General features: G+C 40.0%; 1 long non-coding RNA gene across 1 annotated transcript; it reads left to right on the forward strand.

Moving 5' to 3' along the window:
- The first annotated feature begins 15,511 nt into the window (after positions 1-15,511).
- Positions 15,512-18,722, forward strand: LOC140579706 (uncharacterized). Its single transcript, XR_011983610.1, has 2 exons — positions 15,512-17,522; positions 17,772-18,722. It is a non-coding gene; the product is annotated as an uncharacterized lncRNA (long non-coding RNA).
- Positions 18,723-23,514: the final 4,792 nt, after the last annotated feature.

Below are 23,514 nucleotides of genomic sequence, written 5' to 3' on the forward strand. Positions count from 1 at the left end.
TCGATATGCTGTCTGTTTAGGAAGTTCCTGGTGTAGATTCACTCTGTTAAAATCACCAAGGACAATAAAAGGGAATAGGGATATTTTCTTTCCAGGGGGGGTGATCTGGTCGGCCAGCGTGCATTTACATCTGAAGCTCATTTACATCTGAATGTTGGTGGTGCTGATAGACTGTGAGAATTGTATGCTTTGAACTCTCCAGTGCTTTTTTAATACCATTCAGTGACTGATGTTGGGAAGACAATGGATATTTACTGTACACCTCCATGTCTCCTGGATTACTGACCCCAAGTCATTTCTGCTACATGGCTTTACACTGTACAATATTTATATTTACATTTAAAGCATTTAGCAGACTTATCCAAAGCAACGTACAAGGTATCAAGGTACAATAAGCTGGGTTTAGAGGAGCTTACAGTTTTGATGACGAGTCCGGCTCTGTGATGGAGAGATGTTAAAGTGTTTTCTGTCTTGTGATTTCTTCTATTTCAGGGGCTTCTGGTGTGTTTAGCCGTTTAGATGGTGGACCAGACTTCACGAAATAGCGCTCTAATGTGACTAGCCTTTTTCTGCGTATTGAAACTTTTCAGAAATGCAAGACTTTGCCAGTGCTTTTGTTCACCACCCGAGCGTATAGTCGTGAACAGATGTGAAATTTTGGCCAACTTTTTCATTGAAATTCGATTTGTATGTGTTCAGAAAAATTTGTGACCAGAGGCTTTAAAAGTGTTTATCCAAATAGGGACCTCAAAAAATGTCCCCAAAAGTAGGAAAATTTCAGGTTTTACTACACTTTGGGGGCAATTTGGTCCTCAAATGTGATCTATGCAAACCCACACACAAACACACACATACTACCAGTCAAAAGAGATGTTAATGACTTTCACACATTCAGTTGACCCCCCAGCCCCCAGCCCCACCACTTTTCTTGTGCTTGTGGGCAGTTCCTTGCTCAGGGTATTTGCTATGGTGAACTTTCATGCACTTCCAGGGTCCCTGTGTGGCTCAGTGGGCTAAGCCTGTGTGCTTGTGTTCCCTGGATCACTGGTTCAAACCCAGCCTCAGCATGTCAGTCATGACTATACAGTGTATAAATGTTTTTGGTAGACGATCATACTTTTTTTCCACTATAGTCTTCTGGTTTCTAATTTACATGCCAACAACAATTTTGACTGGTAGTGTGTAATGACTGTTTAGTAGTGTTTATTTAACCGACTGGCTTGATAGTCAGAATATGGAATAGTCTTCCTGATAACATAGTGCAAGCTGAATCCTTGAGTTCCTTTAAATCAGAGCTAGATAAGATTTTAACAACTCTGAGCTATTAGTTAAGTTCTCCCTAAGCGAGCTTGATGGGCCGAATGGCCTCCTCTCGTTTGTATAGTTCTTATGTTCTTATGATCTGAAAGCAGTGTTTCTTATGTTAAAAAAATAACCTCACCTTGACCGCTTCAAACATCTGTCTCATCTGTCTCATTGTTTCATTGTGGCCAAGCAGAGAAGTTAATGACACATTCACACATCACCCCCCCCAGTGGATGCGCAGCCACCAGCAGCCTATCCGGCTGTTAGCCAGACAGAAAGAAAGAACACACCTTTATTCTCCACAGTAAACCTTATTACTTTGTTTAGACCTGTAATTAGTCTGTCACAAACATCTTCGGTCACTCTCTTCTCCCAAAATAACTCTTGGACATGCTGCTGCTTTGTACCTGGCTTGGCCTCCTTGCGGATGAAATCTTTCATCTTGTGCCAAACAAGCTTAATGGGCTTCAAATCTGATTAATTTTCATATACCTCTCATTGCTTGACAATATCAGTCTTAATACTTTGTTTAGACCTGTAATTATTGTATTGGACATATCTTGGGACCGCCTCATCTCCAAAGAGGGAAGTAAAATAAAATTCTAATTTCATCAATAAACTGACTAAAAACACATTTTGACAGTTTTAGGCCATCTTTGCCTCACAACAGAAACTATTTCTAAATTTCACAGGCCATTTATTGCAGTGTAGTAAGTTTATTAATGAAATTGGAATTTTGTTTAAATATAGGAAAATTGTACTTGCTTAGATTTTCATTTTTTGCAGTGTAGTTACAATACCTGATTCAGGTATCTTACCTGATTTCAGGTAAGTCACTTCAGATTACTGCTCTCCCTGGTGGATGGATAGATCATTGCAAGTACTTTACACACAGAGAGTTGAGGGGTGGATCATGCCGGCCCCCTTTTTCATTACATCATCGTGGGGGATCTCATTACAGTCAAGGACCAGCCAAGAGCCAGTCAAGGTCCTGTCAAGGACCTGTCATGGAAAGTGGGGAAATTTTAAGCGGCTGGATCTGTATGAGATTAAAACTAGAAACCGTGAACTGGATGGAGTTAAATAACAAAACTGTTGAAGAGGCATGGGAATTTTTTAAAAGCACATTATTGCAAGTACAAGAGGACTTCATACCTGTTTCTAGCAAGAATAAATCTAGGAAATTGCAACCTAGGTGGTTTAATAGGGACATAAAGTATAAAGTAAGGAGGAAAAGGGCTTTGTTCCAGAGATGGAAAATAACTGATGATGACATAATAAAGCAAGAGTATCTAAATCTACAGGCTGAATTAAAAAATGACATTAGACGAGCTAAAAGGAATGTCGAAAGGAAGATCGCATTGGAGGCTAAGGATGACGTTAAAAGTTTCTTCCAGTATTTTAACTCTAAAAGAGCTCTAAAAGCTGAAATTACTAATCTGCAGGATAGTAAGGGTCTTATAATTGAAAACGACATTGACATAGTAAATGAGTTCAATGATAGTTTTGCACGGGTATTCACTGTCGAGGACACTAGTAACTTACCAGTTCTTATTACTAATTCAACATCGTCTATAACTAATATATATATAACTGAAGCTGATGTTTTGCAAAGCCTAGCTAAGCTCAAAATAAATAAATCACAGGGCCCTGATGGCATCTTACCTATAGTGTTAAAAGAGATGAGGGATATTATTTGCCGACCCTTAACATTACTGTTTCAAAAATCCTTATCTGAAGGTGTGGTACCTTCTGATTGGAAGCATGCCAACATAACGCCCATTTTCAAAAAAGGGGATAGAAGTAATTTGTCAAACTATAGGCCAATCAGTCTAACTTGTATAACTGGTAAAGTTATGGAGGCTATAATCAAAGAGAAAATGGTAGATTACCTGGACTCAAATAACATTTTGAGGGATAGCCAGCATGGATTTAGGAGAGGTAGATCCTGTTTAACAAATCTGTTGGAGTTTTTTGAGGAAGCTACTCAGGAAGTTGATGATAAGAAGGCCTATGATGTCATCTATTTAGATTTCCAAAAGGCTTTTGATGTTGTTCCCCACAAGAGGCTCTCACTTAAACTCAAAGCGACAGGTATTTTAGGAACTGTAGCGACTTGGATTGATAACTGGTTAACGGATAGGAAGCAGCGAGTAGTTATAAGAGGCTCGATGTCACAGTGGGCCTGCGTTCATAGTGGGGTACCGCAGGGTTCAATTTTAGGACCACTTTTGTTCCTAATTTACATAAATGATATAGACACCAATATATACAGTAAACTGGTGAAATTTGCAGATGACACCAAGGTGGGTGGTGTAGCAGATACTGAACTAGCGGCTCAGCAGCTACAGCGGGATCTTAATTTAATTAGTGACTGGGCTGACACCTGGCAGATGAAATTTAACATAGACAAATGTAAGGTACTCCATGTAGGGAGCAGAAATATAAAGTACAGGTATTTTATGGGACCTACTGAAATAAAGGTAGCTGATTATGAGAAAGACCTTGGTGTGTATGTTGATGCTTCCATGTCTCATTCTCGCCAGTGTGGGGAAGCAATAAAAAAGGCCAATAGGATGTTGGGGTACATCTCCAGGTGTGTGGAGTTTAAGTCAAGGGAGGTAATGCTAAGATTATACAATTCCTTGGTGAGACCTCACCTAGAATATTGTGTACAGGTTTGGTCACCATATCTTAAAAAGGACATAGCGGCCTTAGAAAAGGTGCAGCGTAGGGCCACAAGAATGATTCCTGGTCTTAGAGGAATGTCATACGAGGAAAGGTTATTTGAGCTAAATCTGTTCAGCCTCAAGCAAAGGAGACTGAGGGGGGACATGATCCAGGTCTATAAGATTCTAACAGGTTTGGATGCTGTTCAACCGAATAGTTACTTCAGCATTAGTTCAAATACAAGAACTCGTGGCCATAGGTGGAAATTAGCGGGAGAACATTTCAAACTGGATTTAAGGAAGCACTTCTTTACACAGCGTGTAGTCAGAGTATGGAATAGTCTTCCTGATAACGTAGTGCAAGCTGAATCCTTGGGTTCCTTTAAATCAGAGCTAGATAAGATTTTAACAACTCTGAGCTATTAGTTAAGTTCTCCCCAAGCGAGCTCGATGGGCCGAATGGCCTCCTCTCGTTTGTATAGTTCTTATGTTCTTATGTTCTTATTTCCTTACAGTATCTCTTGAGGAGGCCTGCCAAAGGTGTGGACAGTTTCAAAATAAAGATGGTGACTGGGTGAGGAAAATTACTGTAGTCATTTGATAGATGGGAAAATATGGCTACTTGTCCTATACTGTATGTTGTTAATCCCACTGTAGATACTCTGTGATGGATGCCAGAGGTGGCAACACCGTGTCTGTACTGGCATGACCAAGAGCCAATTCAAACACATAACAAATGTTAAATGGTATTGCACAGCTTGTGAAGAGGAGTCTTCTTTATAAAAACGCAGCCACACTACAGTGGTATGCAAAAGTCTGCAACCGCTTGTTAATTTAGAATTTTTTCCAACTTTTGACCTTTTACTTTTAACTCCTTCGTTGAGCCAATATATTTATTTGAAAACAGTGTTACAGGGGACACAGTAATAAAAATCAAGTTTTTATTCTAGCTTGGATTTACTTTTCTGAGTTTGTTTGTTAAAGCTCCCATGTCAATTGTCTTATTGAGTAATATGCGTAATGTACTTCTCTGGCCAAAGGTGCAAAATAAATGTGTATACTTCATATATAGTAGAACAGACATGCGTCAAGCTTTCTTCATGTTCGTGTAGGTGGCCTTGAAAAAGGACTTTTTGTGTCTCAGTGATGGCTCAGTATCTGGTGGGCCACACTTTGTTCTTCATCACCTGCCTGCACCGTGTCGGCATTGAGTGAACCAGTTTGATGAGGTGATCATGGCTGATAACATGATTCCAGGCTGCAATGAGTGACTCAATCAACTCATGTTTTGATTTTGGATGTCTCTTGGATATCTCCAAAGCCACCTTGTGCCACAAGTTCTCAATCGGATTCAGATCGGGAGATTGGGCAAGCCAGTCAATTGATCGATGTTGTTCTGACGCTTCCAGTTGATCACCTGTTTGGAGCAATGGCACGGTGCGTTGTCATCTTGGAACAGGAACCAGCTTGTAAACAGCTGCTGCACTGATGGCACCATACACTTTTGCAGTACTGTGATGTACTTGGTCCCACTGACCATTCCATCAACGATGTGCAGACGTTCGACGCCACTGGCAGCCATGCAGCCCCAGACCATGACCTTCAAAGGATGCTTCACATTGAGGTTGAGGCACTCAGGCTTGAACTCCTCTCCAGGAAACCTCCTCACATAGGTGTCTGCCTGGCTACCAAACAGGCAGAAAGTGCTTTCATCGCCGGAAAGCACCTTTTCACATGGACCTTTCACATGTCCAGCGTGAGTTCTTCCGTGTCCAGTCAACCCGGTTGCACCTTTGGACATCAGTCATCAGTGGCTTGTTGCGTGCCTTGCAACCCCGCAGACAAAACTGTTGATGAGGTGACACTGACATGGCAGCTGTCTGACCACTCACGCAGTAGCTGAGGTGAGGTCAACTTGCGATTGCTCAATGGAATGCGTCAAAGTGCATGATCCTAGCATGATGTTGATGCATGTGGATGACCAGACCGAGGCGTGTCTGCCACCAAACTCGCTTTCTTCTTTTGTAGAATCTTTACAACTGCTCTGTGACTGTAGCCGACTTTGTTAGTAATCTGGCAGCATGAAAATCCATGAAAATTTGTTGTTCCAAGGAATATTTCTTAAATAATAGTTTATTTTCATTTGTCATTCTTCATTCTGGCAATGCATATTTATTTGTTTAATAAATGGTGTTGTTCACAAAACTACAAAAAGTAATGTGAGAACATAGTAATTCACTACATTCACTACTGTTCATGGCTTAAGGGCCATTTCTTAGACTGCACAACACAATTGTGAAAGAAGGCGAGAGCTCCCGTAGTGGCTATGGGACTGTATTTCCATAGAGCTGATATTATGTGTGGCAGCCTCATTGCTTTTTAGATCACAAGGTGGGATAGAAGGACAAATCAAATCAATTTGCTCATTTAATATTTAAATTTTTTTATTAGGCTTGATTTTTGGAAGCCCAAATTTAGAAACCCACCGCAACTGAAAATGGAATGCCACAGATATAAGTCTCTTCCATGTAAAAGTACTTATTTGTTGGCCCAGAGTAATAGCTTTTCAGCTAGGGATCTGTGTCAGCAATTGGAATTATTGCTGGTTTTAATTATGTGAATGCCATGCCAAGTCCTACTCTATTAGGTACTTGAGCAGTTGCTTTATTTTGGGTGTGATGTTAATTTTCATCTAGCCTGGTAAGGAGGTTTAATATACAGGAAAATTGGGTGGTTAGTGACTAAATTATCACTCTAGCTGCTAGAAATAAACTGTGCATAGTTCTTGTGCCTGAGATGGCTTGTTATGAGGATGCAGCAGGAAAACAAGCATTGAGCAAACACTTTTTTTTTCATTTTTCCATGGACATACATCTTTCAAGATACCACCCAAGTACCCACAACAAAACATAAACCAATAGATCCTACTAGGATCCACTATTGGAAATGCAGTCACTACTTAAAGTTTCTTGGGTATTTATACTGTTGCCCTATTCAACACCATCATGGTGAAAGGTTAAAACAAAGGCAGTACCCTGTCATGCTATGCAAATATACATCAGAGCTATTGGTCTTCAGGAGGGTGGGCAGGTCCAGGAGCTGCAGAGTGAAACAAACTTTATAATCTGTGTCAATGAGCACTGCCTTGCCTGAAATGCTTACCTGGAAATGAACTTAAACGTGTATTACATATTACAGGAGGTGTACTTAAAAATTAATTAGATTGGTGGCTGGCTCTTGAAAGTAGGAACTGTAAATGAACTGACCTTAATGAGTATAATAGTCAGGTACATTGCAATTCATTCCACTTGAAAAGTTACAACTTAGGCTAGTTCAGTGTAAGTGTATAGCTCAGTAATCTAAGTATGTGGGTTTGTAATCCAGAGGTTGCTGGTTCAAATCCAGCTTCAACTAGATAAGTGCATGTTTATAGGCCCTTGAACCAAGAAAAGTAGTGAATTGCCATGTTCTCAAATGACTTTTAGTAGATTTGTGAACAACACCATTTATTAAACAAACAAATCTGCATTTGCAGAATGAAGAATTAAAAATGAAAATAAACTATTATTTAAGAAATATTCCTTGGAACAACAAATTTTCATGGATTTTCATGCTGCCAGATTACTAGCAAAGTCGGCTGCAGTCACAGATTGTACATGAGAAGAAAGCGAGTTTGGTGGCAGACATGCCTCGGTCTGGTCATCCACATGCATCAAAATCATGCTAGGATCACGCACTTTGACGCATTCCATTGAGCAATCACCTCACCTCAGCTACTGCGTGAGTGGTCAGACAGCTGTCATGTCAGTGTCACCTCATCAACAGTTTGTTGCCGGTTCCCGCAGTTTGGTCTGCAGAGTTGCAAGGCACGCAACAAGCCACTGATGACTGATGTCCAAAGGTGCAACCGGATTGACTGGACACGGAAGAACTCACGCTAGACATGTGAAACGGTGGGAAAAGGTGCTTTTCAGCGATGAAAGCACTTTCTGCCTGTTTGGTAGCCAGGCAGACACCTAGGTGAGGAGGTTTCCTGGAGAGGAGTTCAAGCCTGAGTGACTCAATCTCATTGTGAAGCATCCTTTGAAGGTCATGGTCTGGGGCTGCATGGCTGCCAGTGGCGTCGGACGTCTGCACATCTTTGACGGAATGGTCAGTGGGACCAAGTACATCACAGTACTGCAAAAGTGTATGGTGCCGTCAGTGCAGCAGCTGTTTAAAGGCCGGTTCCTGTTCCAAGATGACAATACACCGTGCCATTGCTCCACACAGGTGATCAACTGGAAGTGTCAGAACAACATCGATCAATTGAGTGGCTTGCCCAATCTCCCGATCTGAATCCAATTGAGAACTTGTGGCACAAGGTGGCTTTGGAGATATCCAAGAGACATCCAAAATCAGAACATGAGTTGACTGAGTCACTCATTGCAGCCTGGAATCATGTTATCAGCCATGATCACCTCATCAAACTGGTTCACTCAATGCCAACATGGTGCAGGCAGGTGATGAAGAACAAAGTGTGGCCCACCAGATACTGAGCCATCACTGAGACACAAAAAGTCCTTTTTCAAGGCCACCTACACGAACATGAAGAAAGCTTGACGCATGTCTGTTCTACTATATATGAAGTATAGTCATTTATTTTGCACCTTTGGCCAGAGAAGTACATTACGCATATTACTCAATAAGACAACTGACATGGGAGCTTTAACAAACAAACTCAGTTTAGTAAATCCAAGCTAGAATAAAAACTTGATTTTTATTACTGTGTCCCCTGTAACACTGTTTTCAAATAAATATATTGGCTCAATGAAGGAGTTAAAAGTAAAAGGTCAAAAGTTGGAAAAAATGCTAAATTAACAAGTGGTTGCAGACTTTTGCATACCACTGTAGTGTGGCTGCGTTTTTATAAAGAAGACTCCTCTTCACAAGCTGTGCAATACCATTTAACATTTGTTATGTGTTTGAATTGGCTCTTGGTCATGCCAGTACAGACACGGTGTTGCCACCTCTGGCATCCATCACAGAGTATCTACAGTGGGATTAACAACATACAGTATAGGACAAGTAGCCATATTTTCCCATCTATCAAATGACTACAGTAATTTCCCTCACCCAGTCACCATCTTTATTTTGAAACTGTCCACACCATTGGCAGGCCTCCTCAAGAGATACTGTAAGGAAATAAGCATGAACTTATTGGTGAGCAGGCATTCATCATTATACTTATCACCCAGTTTGCCAAGCATGTTCACACACCCTTCTGACTGACTTTGCCTGAGTCACTTGCCCTTTATTGTGCTGTTGTGGGTTTTTTTTCACTGTAACACAATTCAGTCTTCAAATGACTTTTACACATACCGTGTGATGTTATCTGTCATTGCAACCACACATCCATTCCTCTCACACTGTTTTTTGCATTATCGCAAATTAGTTCTACCCCTGACTTTTCCGGCTCAGATTCTGTGAAAACATAGCTAAAAGGCCCTTCTGTCAAAAGGGGCTGACAGACATTCACTATAGTCATGTTAATATAATATAATATAATATAATATAGTATAATGTAATATAATATAATACAAAATTCTTTAAAAACTGTTAAGTCTAAAACTGTAAGAGTAGGTGTACTTGTTTACAAAACAAAAAACAAAAGTTCTCTTACATAACTTTTGTAGTATTTGAAGGATTTTATACCCCCATTTTAAGCACAACTGTACAATTGATTAACCCTGCCCATAACAGCATTTTACCCCTAACTGTGCAGTATCTGTATAAACTGGACACATCTGGTTTGACCACCCCAAAGAGCTTTGGTAAGTTAAAGTTTACCTTGCCTAAAGACTAAACCTCATTCTTGGAACATAACTTCCAATTGCCAAAACTCATTTATTGAATCAATCACTCTTTTTGTGAAACTTTAAACACAATTTGCAGATTTGAGCAAAACTCTAAACACATTCCCATTCATCAAAACACATTTTGCACTGTGGTGAACTTTACAAAATAGAAAACACAGGCTGCAGAAGTTCAGCACAGCCACCATACAGTAGTCATCATTTAAACACAATGACTCAAAACTGTTCACACGTTTCTAAACATGAGAAGAAGCCAAAGAGTGACTAGAACATACAATATGTGCTAGATGAGAGTGCAAGTGCCACTGGTGAGTTGAATTTCGTCGTCAACGTACAGATGGGTCACACAGAGGATTCTTCCCGCATCACCCAGCAAGGTGTCCCTATTGCTCACTACCGACAGTTACCGTACTTATGACCAGAGACCCACACAACAATTACGTTTCAAACTACATTTTCAGACAACTTCACATTATATGTGATCATAGAGCTAAATTATTCCTTATTAGTTATGAAAGATTATTAAATGTCTTACTTACACTGTGACTATACCCTTATTAGACTGCATTTTCCGCCATCACTGATGTATTTACCCGGGACTAAGCTTCTAACTACAGCTCAAGAACTGTAGTTCGAACTACGCAACTTTACAACAGTTTTGCTCCACTATGGTCTTGGGAAACGCACCCCAGAACGGAAAGGTTAAGGAAGAGCTTTTTCCCCCAGGTCATAAATGCTCCTAAATCAGGACAATACTCAATGCCACTAGGTGCTGCTTCACCCTGTCCAAATCATTGGCACATACCTCAGGCCTCTTCCACATTGCACTTATATACCTCTTACCTATCACTTATGTATAGATTATGTACAGCTGAACATTTCATATATTTTTTATCTTATTATTTTTCTTATTTTTTCTATATTTTGTTACTCTCTTATCATGCACAGCTGCTCAGAGTGACCAGGGTTACATTCCACTACATGTTGTGTGTGTACAACTGTGTACATGACGAATAAACCTTTTGAATCTTCAATCTTAAATTTTTGTAAAGTACAAATTCCGACCTTCCTGGCAATATATCACATGTTCTGGGGCCTCATGTCTACATGCCACTTCTGTGGACTTATAGATTATGCAGGGCAGCTTCCCTATTGTTACAGTGTATAGGACAAAATTGATAATTACAAATCCTGCCACAAACACTTTTAAATGTTTTCATAAAATTTCACCTTTTCCACTACTACATGCCAAGCCTGGGGGACTTATTTCTACATGCTACTTCCATGTTTAAATGTAACAGATGCTTTGCAATTTTCTTTTTCTTTCTTATATTAATTATGATATAATGACTTGTACAGTGCCAACCAATGTGACGTTTCTATAATAGTGTCGATATTTCACATGAGTGTTTGCAAGGTGTACAGTAGCCTTACTAATTATATGAGAAAATGAAACCAGACAACACAAAGATACAGTTCGATAGTGTTTCGATATGAAATCTACAAAAATACGTCAGAATACACTTTTTTTGGTGAAAGAAACATTTTTATTTATTATTACGATTTATTTTATTTATCAAGAACAGGCACCCACAAACTGTGAGAACATGTGATATATTGCCAGGAAGGTCGGAATTTGTACTTTACGAAAATTCAAGATTGAAGATTCAAGATTCAAAAGGTTTATTCGTCACGTACACAGTTGTACACATACAACATGTAGTGGAACGTAACCCTGGTCACTCTGAGCAGCTGTGCATGATAAGAGAGTAACAAAATATAGAAAAAATAAGAAAAAAAATAAAATAAAAAATATATGAAATTTTCAGCTGTACATAATCTATACATAAGTGATAGGTAAGAGGTATATAAGTGCAATGTGGAAGATGCCTGAGGTATGTGCCAATGATTTGGACAGGGTGAAGCAGTAGCCTACCTAGAGGCATTGAGTATTGTCCTGATTTAGGAGCATTATGACCTGGGGGAAAAAGCTCTTCCTTAACCTTTCCGTTCTGTGGTGCGTTTCCCAAAACCATAGTTCGAAGGAACGTTCGCAAACACTGTCCTTAAGTTGCGTATTTCAAACAACTCACGAGCTGTAGTTAGAAGCTTAGTCCCGGGTAAATACGTCAGCGATGGTGGAAAATGCATTCTAAGAAGGGTATACAGTCACCGTGTAAGTAAAAAATTGTATAATCTTTCATAACTAATAGGGAATAATTTAGCTCTACGAAGTTGTCTGAAAATGTTTGAAACGTAATTGTTGTGTGGGTCTCTGGTCATAAGTATGGTAACTGTCGGTAGTGAGCAATAGGGACACCTTGCTGGGTGATGCGGGAAGAATCCTCTGTGTGACCCATCTGTACGTTGACGTCAAACTTCAACTCACCAGTGGCACTTGCACTCTCATCTAGCACATATTGTATGTTCTAGTCACTCTTTGGCTTCTTCTCATGTTTAGAAACATGTGTGAACAGTTTTGAGTCATTGTGTTTAAATGATGACTACTGTATGGTGGCTGTGCTGAACTTCTGCAGCCTGTGTTTTCTATTTTGCATCAAAGTTCACCACAGTGCAAAATGTGTTTTGATGAATGGGAATGTGTTTAGAGTTTTGCTCAAATCTGCAAATTGTGTTTAAAGTTTCACCAAAAGAGTGATTGATTCAATAAATGAGTTTTGGCAATTGGAAGTTTTGTTCCAAGAATGAGGTTTAGTCTTTTAGCAATTCAGAAAAACTGTAACAGAAACATAAGGCAAGGTAAACTTTAACTTACCAAAGCTCTTTGGGGCAGTCAAACCAGATGTGTCCAGTTTATACAGATACTGCACAGTTAGGGGTAAAAGGCTGTTATGGGCAGGGTTAATCAATTGTACAGTTGTGCTTAAAATGGGGTATAAAATCCTTCAAATACTACAAAAGTTATGCAAGACAACTTTTGTTTTTTGTCTTGTAAACAAGTACTGTACACCTACTCTTACAGTTTTAGACTTAACAGGTTTTAAAGAATTTTGTATTATATTTTATTATATTATATTATATTATATTACATTAACATGACTATAGCAAATGTCTGTCAGCCCCTTTTGACAGAAGGGCCTTTTAGCTATGTTTTCACAGACTCTGAGCCTGAAAAATCAGGGGTAGAACTAATTTGAGATAATGCAAAAAACAATGTGAGAGGAATGGATGTGTGGTTGCAATGACAGATAACATCACACGGTATGTGTAAAAGTCATTTGAAGACTGAATTGTGTTACAGTGAAAAAAACCCACAACAGCACAATAAAGGGCAAGTGACTCAGGCAAAGTCAGTCAGAAGGGTGTGTGAACATGCTTGGCAAACTGGGTGAGAAGTATAATGATGAATGCCTGCTCACCAGTAAGTTCATGCTTATTTCCTTACAGTATCTCTTGAGGAGGCCTGCCAATGGTGTGGACAGTTTCAAAATAAAGATGGTGACTGGGTGAGGAAATTAATGTAGTCATTTGATAGATGGGAAAATATGGCTACTTGTCCTATACTGTATGTTGTTAATCCCACTGTAGATACTCTGTGATGGATGCCAGAGGTGGCAACACCGTGTCTGTACTGGCATGACCAAGAGCCAATTCAAACACATAACAAATGTTAAACGGTATTGCACAGCTTGTGAAGAGAAGTGTTCGGTATAAAAACGCAGCCACACTGCAGTGGTATGCAAAAGTCTGCAACCGCTTGTTAATTTAGCATTTTTTCCAACTTTTGACCTTTTATTTTTCACCCCTTCGTTGAGCCAATGCATTTATTTGAAAACAGTGTTACAGGGGACACAGTTGCCTATTAAAATCAAGTTTTTATTCTAGCTTGGCTTTACTTTTCTGAGTTTGTTAAAGTTCCCATGTCAGTCGTCTTTTTGAGTAATTTGCGTAATGTACTTCTCTCGCCAAAGGTGCAAAATAAATGAGTAATACTATATAGTAGAACAGACATGCGTCAAGTTTTCTTCATGTTCGTGTAGGTGGCCTTGAAAAAGGACATTTTGTGTCTCAGTGATGGCTCAGTATCTGGTGGGCCACACTTTGTTCTTCATCACCTGCCTGCACCATGTTGGCATTGAGTGAACCAGTTTGATGAGGTGATCATGGCTGATAACATGATTCCAGGCTGCAATGAGTGACTCAGTCAACTCATGTTCTGATTTTGGATGTCTCTTGGATATCTCCAAAGCCACCTTGTGCCACAAGTTCTCAATCGGATTCAGATCGGGAGATTGGGCAAGCCAGTCAATTGATCGATGTTGTTCTGATGCTTCCAGTTGATCACCTGTTTGGTGCAATTTGTTTCGGTCGTATACTTTCCATCTCCATGCCGAGAAAAACTCCTCAATATGGTTTAAAAAGGATGAGTATGGTGGAAGAAACACATTCATAAAATGCTGCTCATTGTGAAACCAATCGCGTATTCTTTGACCACGGTGAAAGCTCACATTGTCCCAAATGATAACATACATGGGATGCTCTGTCTGCTTGCGATCTCTCTGCTCAAGCAAAACATCCCGTAGGCCATCCAAGAATGTTAGTAGAATTTTGGTGTTGTATGGCCCAACAGTAACATGACTGTGGAGAACCCCATAGCTGCTGATGGCAGCACAGATAGTTACATTTCCACCACGCTGGTCAGGCAGTTCAATAATGGCACGTTGACCTATGATGTTGCGACCTCTTCTTCTCCTTTTTGCTAGATTGAATCCAGCTTCATCCACGAAGATGTATTCATGAGGCCTAACCATTGAGTCAAGCTCAAAAATTCTCTGTACACAGTGAAAACAAACTACATTTAGTTCTGCAAATGACAACAGTATGATGTATACAGTACATGTGCTGCTTCCCAGACAATATAGGATACATTCTAGTACTGAGTTTACTGTAAAAGTTTACTTACTTGCACATATTGACTTCGTTGCTCTTTCACTCACTCACGGTTTCGCTCAAATGGTACCTGATAAACTTGTTTCATCCTTATCCTGTTGCGTTGCAGGACACGGTCAATTGTTGACAGACTCACACTAATTATTCCCTCAAAATGTATGTTGTCTTCTATAATCCGTTGCTGTGTTTCACGCAGTCGAATTGCATTATTTTGATGGACCATATCCACAATAAGTGTCTCCTGGTGTTGTGAGAACATGCGTGTTCTTCTACCCTCATGTGGCCGTCTTTCAATTCTAAAAAAACCATTTAGTTAGAAGTATACATATATACATACACATACATATTAGGGGTGCACCGATTGCAGTTTTCTGGCCGATCAACGATCACCGATCCTTAGACAACCTTACCTGCCGATCTCGATTTTTTTTTTGCCGATCTTGTTTCTTTCATAACTAAAAGACAATTACTTCAATGTTTCCATTTTTATTGAGTAAATTGATATGAATACTCACAAAACATGAGGTAGTGTCCTCAAATATAAATGAACATATAAATGAGCATTGCTGTTTGAACTACAAAATCATATTTTTTCTTCCAGACTTTAATTTCTCTAATTTTGTAAAAAAAAAAATATATATATATAGCTGTTATGACACACTTGTCCAAAAAATATTCCATTTGGCTTTCACATTATAACTGGCTTTTCAAGCTTTTCAAGTACTTAATAAAATAAATAACAGTATCTCCGGCTCGGCATGTTATATCGTGGGCTAAGGTGCTGCATCAGGTTTCTGAAACCTTGGTCTTCAACGACTGAAAACGGCTGGCCATCCAACGCCATGAACTCCATAAGTTTTCTCGTTGTAGCTTTGCTCTTTTCGTTGTTCATTAGAGTTAACAGCGAGCTACTGACTGGTTGCGTGCTGCTGCTAGCTTTAGCTTTAGCTTGATCGGTGGCTTCAAAAGCTGCATAGTCCGCTTTGTGGTTGTTTCTTAAATGCCGAATAAGGTTTGTAGTATTGAACGCTTTGTTAGTTACCCCTCCACGGCTTATTTCCGCTTGGCATGAATTGCAAATTGCGAATCTTTGCTCATTCTCTTTTATGGTATAAAATTTCCAAACTGAGGACATGTTGCCTCGAACTCCCCCTCCTCCTTTTTCTTCTTCTTCCTCCTGCACGGCAGCACAGGTGTGACGTATTGGGCGGGCGGGAGGGAGGCAGCCTGCACTGCACCTCTCTCGGGAATGGGAGAAAAGGCTGATTTAAAAGCATATAACTAAGATCGGTGGATCTCATGGGAATATGGTCGATTTCTGATCCCCTCAAATTAACGTGATCGAGGCCGATAGATCGGTGCGCCGATCGATCGGTGCACCCCTAATACATATATATTTTATTCAGTAAATGTTTTCCAACACAGTACCATGGAGAAAATATTTTTCACTGTCCCCTTACTGAGACAAGTACTGTATACTTTTTACCTGTTTACTTCTCTGAAGGTCTGGATTATAGTAGCCACTGAGAACCTGCTTAGGTTTGGTTGCACATGTTGCCCTGCCTCCCTCATAGTCATGCCAGTGATCTATGACATTTGCTCGAATGATGTTTGAAATTACAGATCTTCTTCTTGGTCTTAGTCCTTGCCCACCACCTCTGATACAGACACCACTTCCTCTTCAATTGTGTTGCTCCATTGTTGGATCCACTCATTCCATTTGCATTTGACTAGGCTTATATACTGTTTACTAATTGGACATATGTGTTTTCAATTTTGAGTGGTAGTGTGTAAATGATGAAAACAGTGTGTTAGTTGTGTTTAACTTCTGTAGCCTGTGTGCATCATTCTGGGTACAAGTGCACCACACTGCTAAATGTGTTTTGTGTTTGAGAATGTGGTTAGAGTTTTGGTAAATGGGAGATTCAGATTTGCAAATTGTGTCCTAACCAAGTGAATAGTGTTTAAGATTTTGACAACTGTGGAATTGATTTGAGGAAAGAGTTTTGGTAGTTGATAGTTTAGTTTTTACAATGGGATTTAGTGTTTTAGCAATTCAGAAAAACTGTAATACCAGAACTAGCTGTGGAAATATAATTTAAATTAAAACATTTCAAATTACTATCAAAATTGAATAAAAAGACAATATTGCCAAAGTAACTGGAACAAAAGAGAATTAATGGCACAGTCAGAATAGTTTATTTTCCTCTTGAGTTTACACCTTTGACTAGACACTGGCCTACTGAAAAGGGCCTTCCTTTGACAAAAAACCTGAACGAAACAAAAATAAATAAACTAGATTGGCTTTTATGCTACTAGGGCAAGGAAAGCATTTCAACATTGGTGTAATAATGCATAAGTTACATCCGTTTCCAGTGTTGTTTTTCGCTGTTGTTCTGCATATCAGGGAATCTGTGCACTAACTGGTGTGTTTTTATAGGTCAAGTTCCCCTGTTGAAACGCAGGCGGCCCAATTCAAGACCAGCGCATAAGTCTCCCAAGCCTCCGTTTCCTGTATCCGATAAGGTGTATGTGATGTAGTTTTGTTGTAGAGTGACATAAGGATTCACTTTAATTAAATGTGCTGTCCCCTGTCTTTTTAATCCCAAAGGACGAACCAGTACCAGTAGAGGAGGCCGTCGGGCGAAATGCTGCACCCGGCCACCGGCATCCGACCCCCTGACCACGTCGAGAGGCCTGTCAGGACGACAGAGGAGAAGACAGAAGGGGCCATTTACGAAAAACCTGCGGAAGCTGCTATGTTGCAGTAGCACAGTGTCAGGTAACCCCTTTGATTCCACCCATGTAGGTGACAACATCCCGTGTGAGGATCTCAGGCGGTGTGACAACGAGGTTGCTGCTATCCTGCATGGAGCCCCGTCAGTGACACAACCTGAGCCCTGCTCACCAGCCCTTTCATCCACTTCCTTTTTATTTCCATCACCAGTTCCATCCTCTTTTGTATCATCTCCATCTCCCTCTCTATCTCTATCTCTTTTTATGGACTCTCCTCCTTCCTCTCCTCTCGTAGCCTCACCTGTAAGCCCAGCTCCATCTTCAGCTCCAGCCCCGGTTCATCCCACCCCCCTGCATCCCGTTCCAGCGCAGGCTACAGCCCCCTCATCTCAGCTGGTCACAGGTCAGACACCCCCATTTATGTCCCCTGCTGATCTTGGAGCTCATAGAAAAAATGGAACGATTTAATACGTTATATAATTACTACCTAAACAACTACTACCACATGACCTATGAGGCCAATTGCTTTGCCTATTACTGGTGTCAGCAGTGGTGGAACGAATTTGTGAGCGCAGTTAACATTTGCAAACAATGGAGGAATAGAAGCTCAGAGGCTCCCTATTCCTACGGCGATAATGAGGGTGGTCCTATGAGGCATAGCACTGATGAAGATGAGCTAATCTTTCCCAGTGATATGCTGGACCAGCTGAGTGCCATCCCCGGGGTCCTGGAGATGGCTGTGGAGCTGGGCTACCTATCTGATGGGCTACCTATCTAATCTGATGGATTGGTTAAGATAAGTTTAAAATATGATTGTAAGATGTATGTAATGTGTTATTGTATATAATCTTGTTTGTTGTTTCTGTTCAATGTTGTTCATTAAGTGCTCTTGGGCACTTGCCAGGCTGGCATTGTAAATAAGAATTTGTTCTTAATGCTTTGCCTGGTAAAATAAAGGTTTAAATAAATAAAATAAAAGATAACACAGGATAAGACAAGATTAAGATAGTATAGGTTAAAATAAGACTGTATAACATAAAATGACATAGGATAACATTAAGATAAAGTTAAGGTTGTATAACATGAATTTACATAGGATAAGATAAAGTTAAGATAAGGTTGTATAACAGGATAGGATGAGATTAAGTTAGGATAGTTCAAAATAAGGTCAATATAAGATTATATAACATAATATGTAATATGTATATAATATTTCTGTTAAATAAATTAATTATTTTGCCTTCAATTTTTTGTCTGTGTTTTTTTAAAACATTTAAACAAACTGACACAATACGTTGGGTTAAAACAATAAGACAATGACTTAAACTCATGTACATGTAGAGATTTGCAGTGGACACTTGCTATTGAATTACAGGCATCTTCAATTACAGGCTTCTCAAGTGTAATGCAAAGAAACAGAGAGGGGCAATTCATTAAATGCTGCAAGCACAGTGCAGGGAACATTTTTATGTTTTAAACCCAAATTGCATGACCATTTTGCTGCTAATAGAGGCCTTTAAGCTTAAAGGTGCCATAGAACACATTTGTTTTCTTCAAATTGTTCTCTGGTGAATATATTAAATATTTAGATTTGGAATAGACTGACACTTATGAAACATAGATTGTGCACAAATACATGCGTAGGACAACAAACGTGTTAAACAGATAAACGACACTGAAAACCGATGACGAACTATGAATTGGCGTTAATTGTCACATTAGATGTGTGAGCTGGCAGCCCTGTTACTTTGAAGATAGATCTAAGCCTGGTGATGAAGTAACGAGGTGGCACACATGAGGATCGGACGGAGCTGGGCATGACATAAAACACCATCTCTCAAAGTATTTTCTCACAATTTTTTCCATCCGGCAAAATGCAAATCACAAAATACTGAAAAGTAGTTAAATATATATTTTGAATACATTTAATTGGATTACTACCCATCTGTTCACAAAAGTGGGTTCATTCTCTGAGGGTGCTTCTATTTCAATGTCTGGGCGTGCAGACAATAGCACCGACAACATTAGGAGATCCAGACATTGCTTCAAATTACACTGTAATGTGGCCCCTACATCCACACTCGGGAAACTTTATATACTGTCTTGACAGTCGGCTCTTACCAGTCACGACTTATGGAATAAAGGAGCTCAAAATTGGCTGAGATGTCCCTGGTCTGTCAGCACGTTCCTGTTGGTATGTTCCAGGGCCAATTCATCACACCGTTCCATCAGAATTGTTCTTGCTACACTAAAACAGCTTATAAGGTGCAAATCGTCACTGGGAAAATAATCATTGTGATCTCTAAACCCTCCCTGCCTTTGTATTTATCCACAGGGAATGTCCTCTAACAAAGGTAAGTATGACATACTTACACATGGGCTTTTTATACCTATTACATGTGCGTGCACATGTGCTGCGGCTGACTTACACAAACCTCTAACTTTATACACAATACATATTTTGGTATATATACAGTGCCTACAAAAAAGTCTTAATCCCCTGGATGTTTTCCCTTTAACTGCTGTAAGTCATGAAATCATGGTCAGAACGTTTTGGTTCTTTTCAGAAGAATTGACAAGAAAACTCTTTAATTACTCTTTAAGGTCAAAGTGAAAAGAAACTTCTATAAAGTAATGTCAGTTAATGAATATTATACAATGAAAAATGTGGAGAAATGTGTTGGTACCCTTCCAAAAAAATAAAAATAAAACAGAAATCAGACTTTGCTTTGATTTTTGATTCAGCTGAATACTTCATATAATTAAACAAGTGAAAATGGCACAGAGGTAAAAGATGGTAGCCTTAATTTAGTGTTTTGTGGCACCACCTTTTGCAGTAATCACTGCCAACAAGCGATCTCTGTACTTCACCATGAGACGTCTGCATTTGCCAACAGGTAGTTTGGCCCACTCCTCCTGAGCAAACTGCTCAAGCTGTCTAAGGTTTGAAGGGTGGTGTTTCCACTGCAATTGTCAAATCTTTCCATAGATGATAAATAGGATTAAGATTTGGGCTCATAGAGGGCCATTTAAGAATTGCCCAATGTTTTTTTGTTTTTGTTTGTTTTTCTCAGCCATTCCTGAGTGCTTTTAGCTGTATGTTTTGGGTCATTATCCTGTTGGAGGTCCCATGACCTGCGACTGAGGCTGAGCTTTCTGACACTGGGCAGTATGTTTCACTCCAGGATGCCTTGGTAGTCTTGAGACTTCATTGTGCCCTGAACAGATTCAAGGTTCCCTGTGCCAGATGCAGCAAAGCAGCCCCAAAACAAAACCGAGCTCCTCCATGTTTCACATGTTTCACATGCTTCATCTTGCTTCTGTAAACAGAGCTGATGTGACTGGCCAAAAAACTCCAATTTTGTCTCACCAGTGCAAAGGACATTCTCCCAGAAACTTTGGGGCATTTTGGTGAATTCCACTCTTTTTCATGTTTTTCTGTTAATAGTGGAGTCCTCCTGGATTCTCTTCCATGGAACCCATTATTGTTCAAAAGGTGACGGATGGTGCGATCAGTAAGTGACGTACCTTGATCTTGGAGCTCAGTTTGAATGGTTTTGAATGCTTTCCATGGCTCTTTCTACCATCCGCAGTAACCTTCTGATCAACCTGGGTTGCGTTTCCTCACAGTTTTGTGCAATGACCTCATGCTGCCACCTTGGTGCATTGCCAGTCTTGGTGCATTGTCAGTGATATTTTTTTCTTTGTTTTAACTGCACATTCTGTAGTACATTATAAATGAAAACAGCGTCCCCCATTTATGTGGCGCGCATCCTGCGAATAAGAAGCTGGCAAATAAGTAGCTGACTTCAGGTACCCTGTCGTCATCGGTGCATTAATATTGATGTGAGCTTCCTAATTACGATCGTATTCAGTATTACCTCCCCGGAGAGGCTCTGGACCGACGATCCTCCTTACAAGCTTCTTCCCATTTCCGCCTGTCGCAGGTATTTTAGAGGCTGGTATCATGTTTCGCTACCCTGATAAACTGATTTCATGAGGGTTTCTCAAACTGTATTAATGATCTTCTGCAGGGTGGCGGGGGTCTGGATAATATCCCGTAATAACCCAGGACTGGGTATCAGTTTGGCACGTTAATGATGATTTTGTTCATATCTGGTTGGATTCTTGCCTACCACGCGTATATTGAATAAGGTGAATCACGCCATCAGTTCTCCCTCCGTAAAAGTGTGACTTTCGCCAGTCAGGCAGCGCTGATTCTCTCAGGCCGAAGTGACAGTGATGGATCCGCTGCTCAGTTAAGCAGGAGGGGGCTGTAGGCTCACCGTCAGCCAGCGCCGGGCTCCGGCCACCAAATTCATCACGCTGCTCCTACACATGTCTGTCATATTTCATTAAATATGTTTTTGCCAAATATCTGCTATTGTATGTAAATAAAACAGTGGGCTAGTGGCTGTTTTGTCCTACAATACAGGATGAATGGTACAAAATGACCCACAATCCCATCGATCAGGTTCCAAAGTCCTGCTTTGCTCTGTGGTTAAGAGACGGCATCAGAGCAGATTTTTTCTTTGTGATGGTTTTTCTAAAACTTCCATGATATTTTCTGCGTGGTCCTGTGTTGCGGTCTGCCCTGTGTACATACCCTGTACATTTCCTGGGCTCCCATATTAATCATGAGCTTCAGATTATTTTTTTATTTTTTTTTTGGGGGGGGGGGAGGGGGGGCATTTGGTACCTGTTGACAGGATTGTGCAATTCGCTAACCCGAAACAGTATCGGATTACTATGTAATACATATAAATAAAGTACAATTGCATCCAAGTAACTGATGTGTAGCCCTGTGGTGCTTAACCCTATGGAATGAACATAAGAACATAAGAAATTTACAAACGAGAGGAGGCCATTCGGCCCATCAAGCTCGTTTGGGGAGAACTTAGCTAATAGCTCAGAGTTGTTAAAATCTTATCTAGCTCTGATTTAAAGGAAGCCATGGTTTTAGCTTCCACTACAATAGCAGGAAGACTATTCCATACTCTGACTACACGCTGTGTAAAGAAATGCTTCCTCAAATTTATTTTAAAATGTTCTCCCGCTAATTTCCACTTATGGCCACGAGTTCTAGTATTTAGACTAATATTGAAATAGTCATTTGGCTGAACAGCATCCAGACCCGTTAGAATCTTATAGACCTGAATCATATCCCCCCTTAGTCTCCTTTGCTCAAGGCTGAACAGATTCAGTTCCGCTAACCTCTCCTCATAAGACATTCCTCTAAGACCAGGAATCATTCTCGTAGCTCTTCGTTGCACCTTTTCTAAGGCAGCAATGCCACAGGGAATTGTTCTCTGGTGAATATATTAAATGTTTAGATTTGGAATAGACTGACACTTATGAAACATAGATTGTGCACAAATACATGCGTAGGACAACAAACAGTGGTTGATGATAACAGGCCCTTAATAACATTTTCCCATTACCCATGGCATTCAGGTAAAATATTAGGAATTTCCCACTAAAACAAGTGTGCTGTGGTTATTTTAGTAAAATAAAGAAGATAGAACATAAGGTCAGTCTTTATGCGGATGATGTGTTACTCTTTCTCCAACATTCACAAACCTCTCTCTCTGAGGTAATTACATTAATAAACTCTTTCTCAAGAGTCTCAGATTATTCGATAAACTGGTTAAAATCCACAGCTCTTCCAATTAACTGCTCCTTTCAGAATTCTTCCTTCACTCCACTGCAATCTGGAGATATCAAATATTTAGGTATTAATGTTTCACCTAGGCTGGCAGATTTAACTAAATTAAACCACATCCCACTTTTAAAGAAGGTAGAGGATGATCTGGCTAGATGGAAGTCCCTACCCATATCACTCATGGGACGGGTCGCCTCAATAAAAATGATGGTGTTGCCAAGAATGAATTATTTATTTGCAATGATCCCGAGCAAACCATCACCTGACTGGTTTAGATCTCTGGACTCTGCCATCTCTAAATTCCTTTGGAAAGATAAACCACCGCGTATTAGTTTAAAAACGTTTCAAAGGACCAAGGACAAAGGAGGACTAGATC

Source organism: Paramormyrops kingsleyae, chromosome 18 (assembly GCF_048594095.1).
Source record: "Paramormyrops kingsleyae isolate MSU_618 chromosome 18, PKINGS_0.4, whole genome shotgun sequence".
Taxonomy (NCBI): domain Eukaryota; kingdom Metazoa; phylum Chordata; class Actinopteri; order Osteoglossiformes; family Mormyridae; genus Paramormyrops; species Paramormyrops kingsleyae.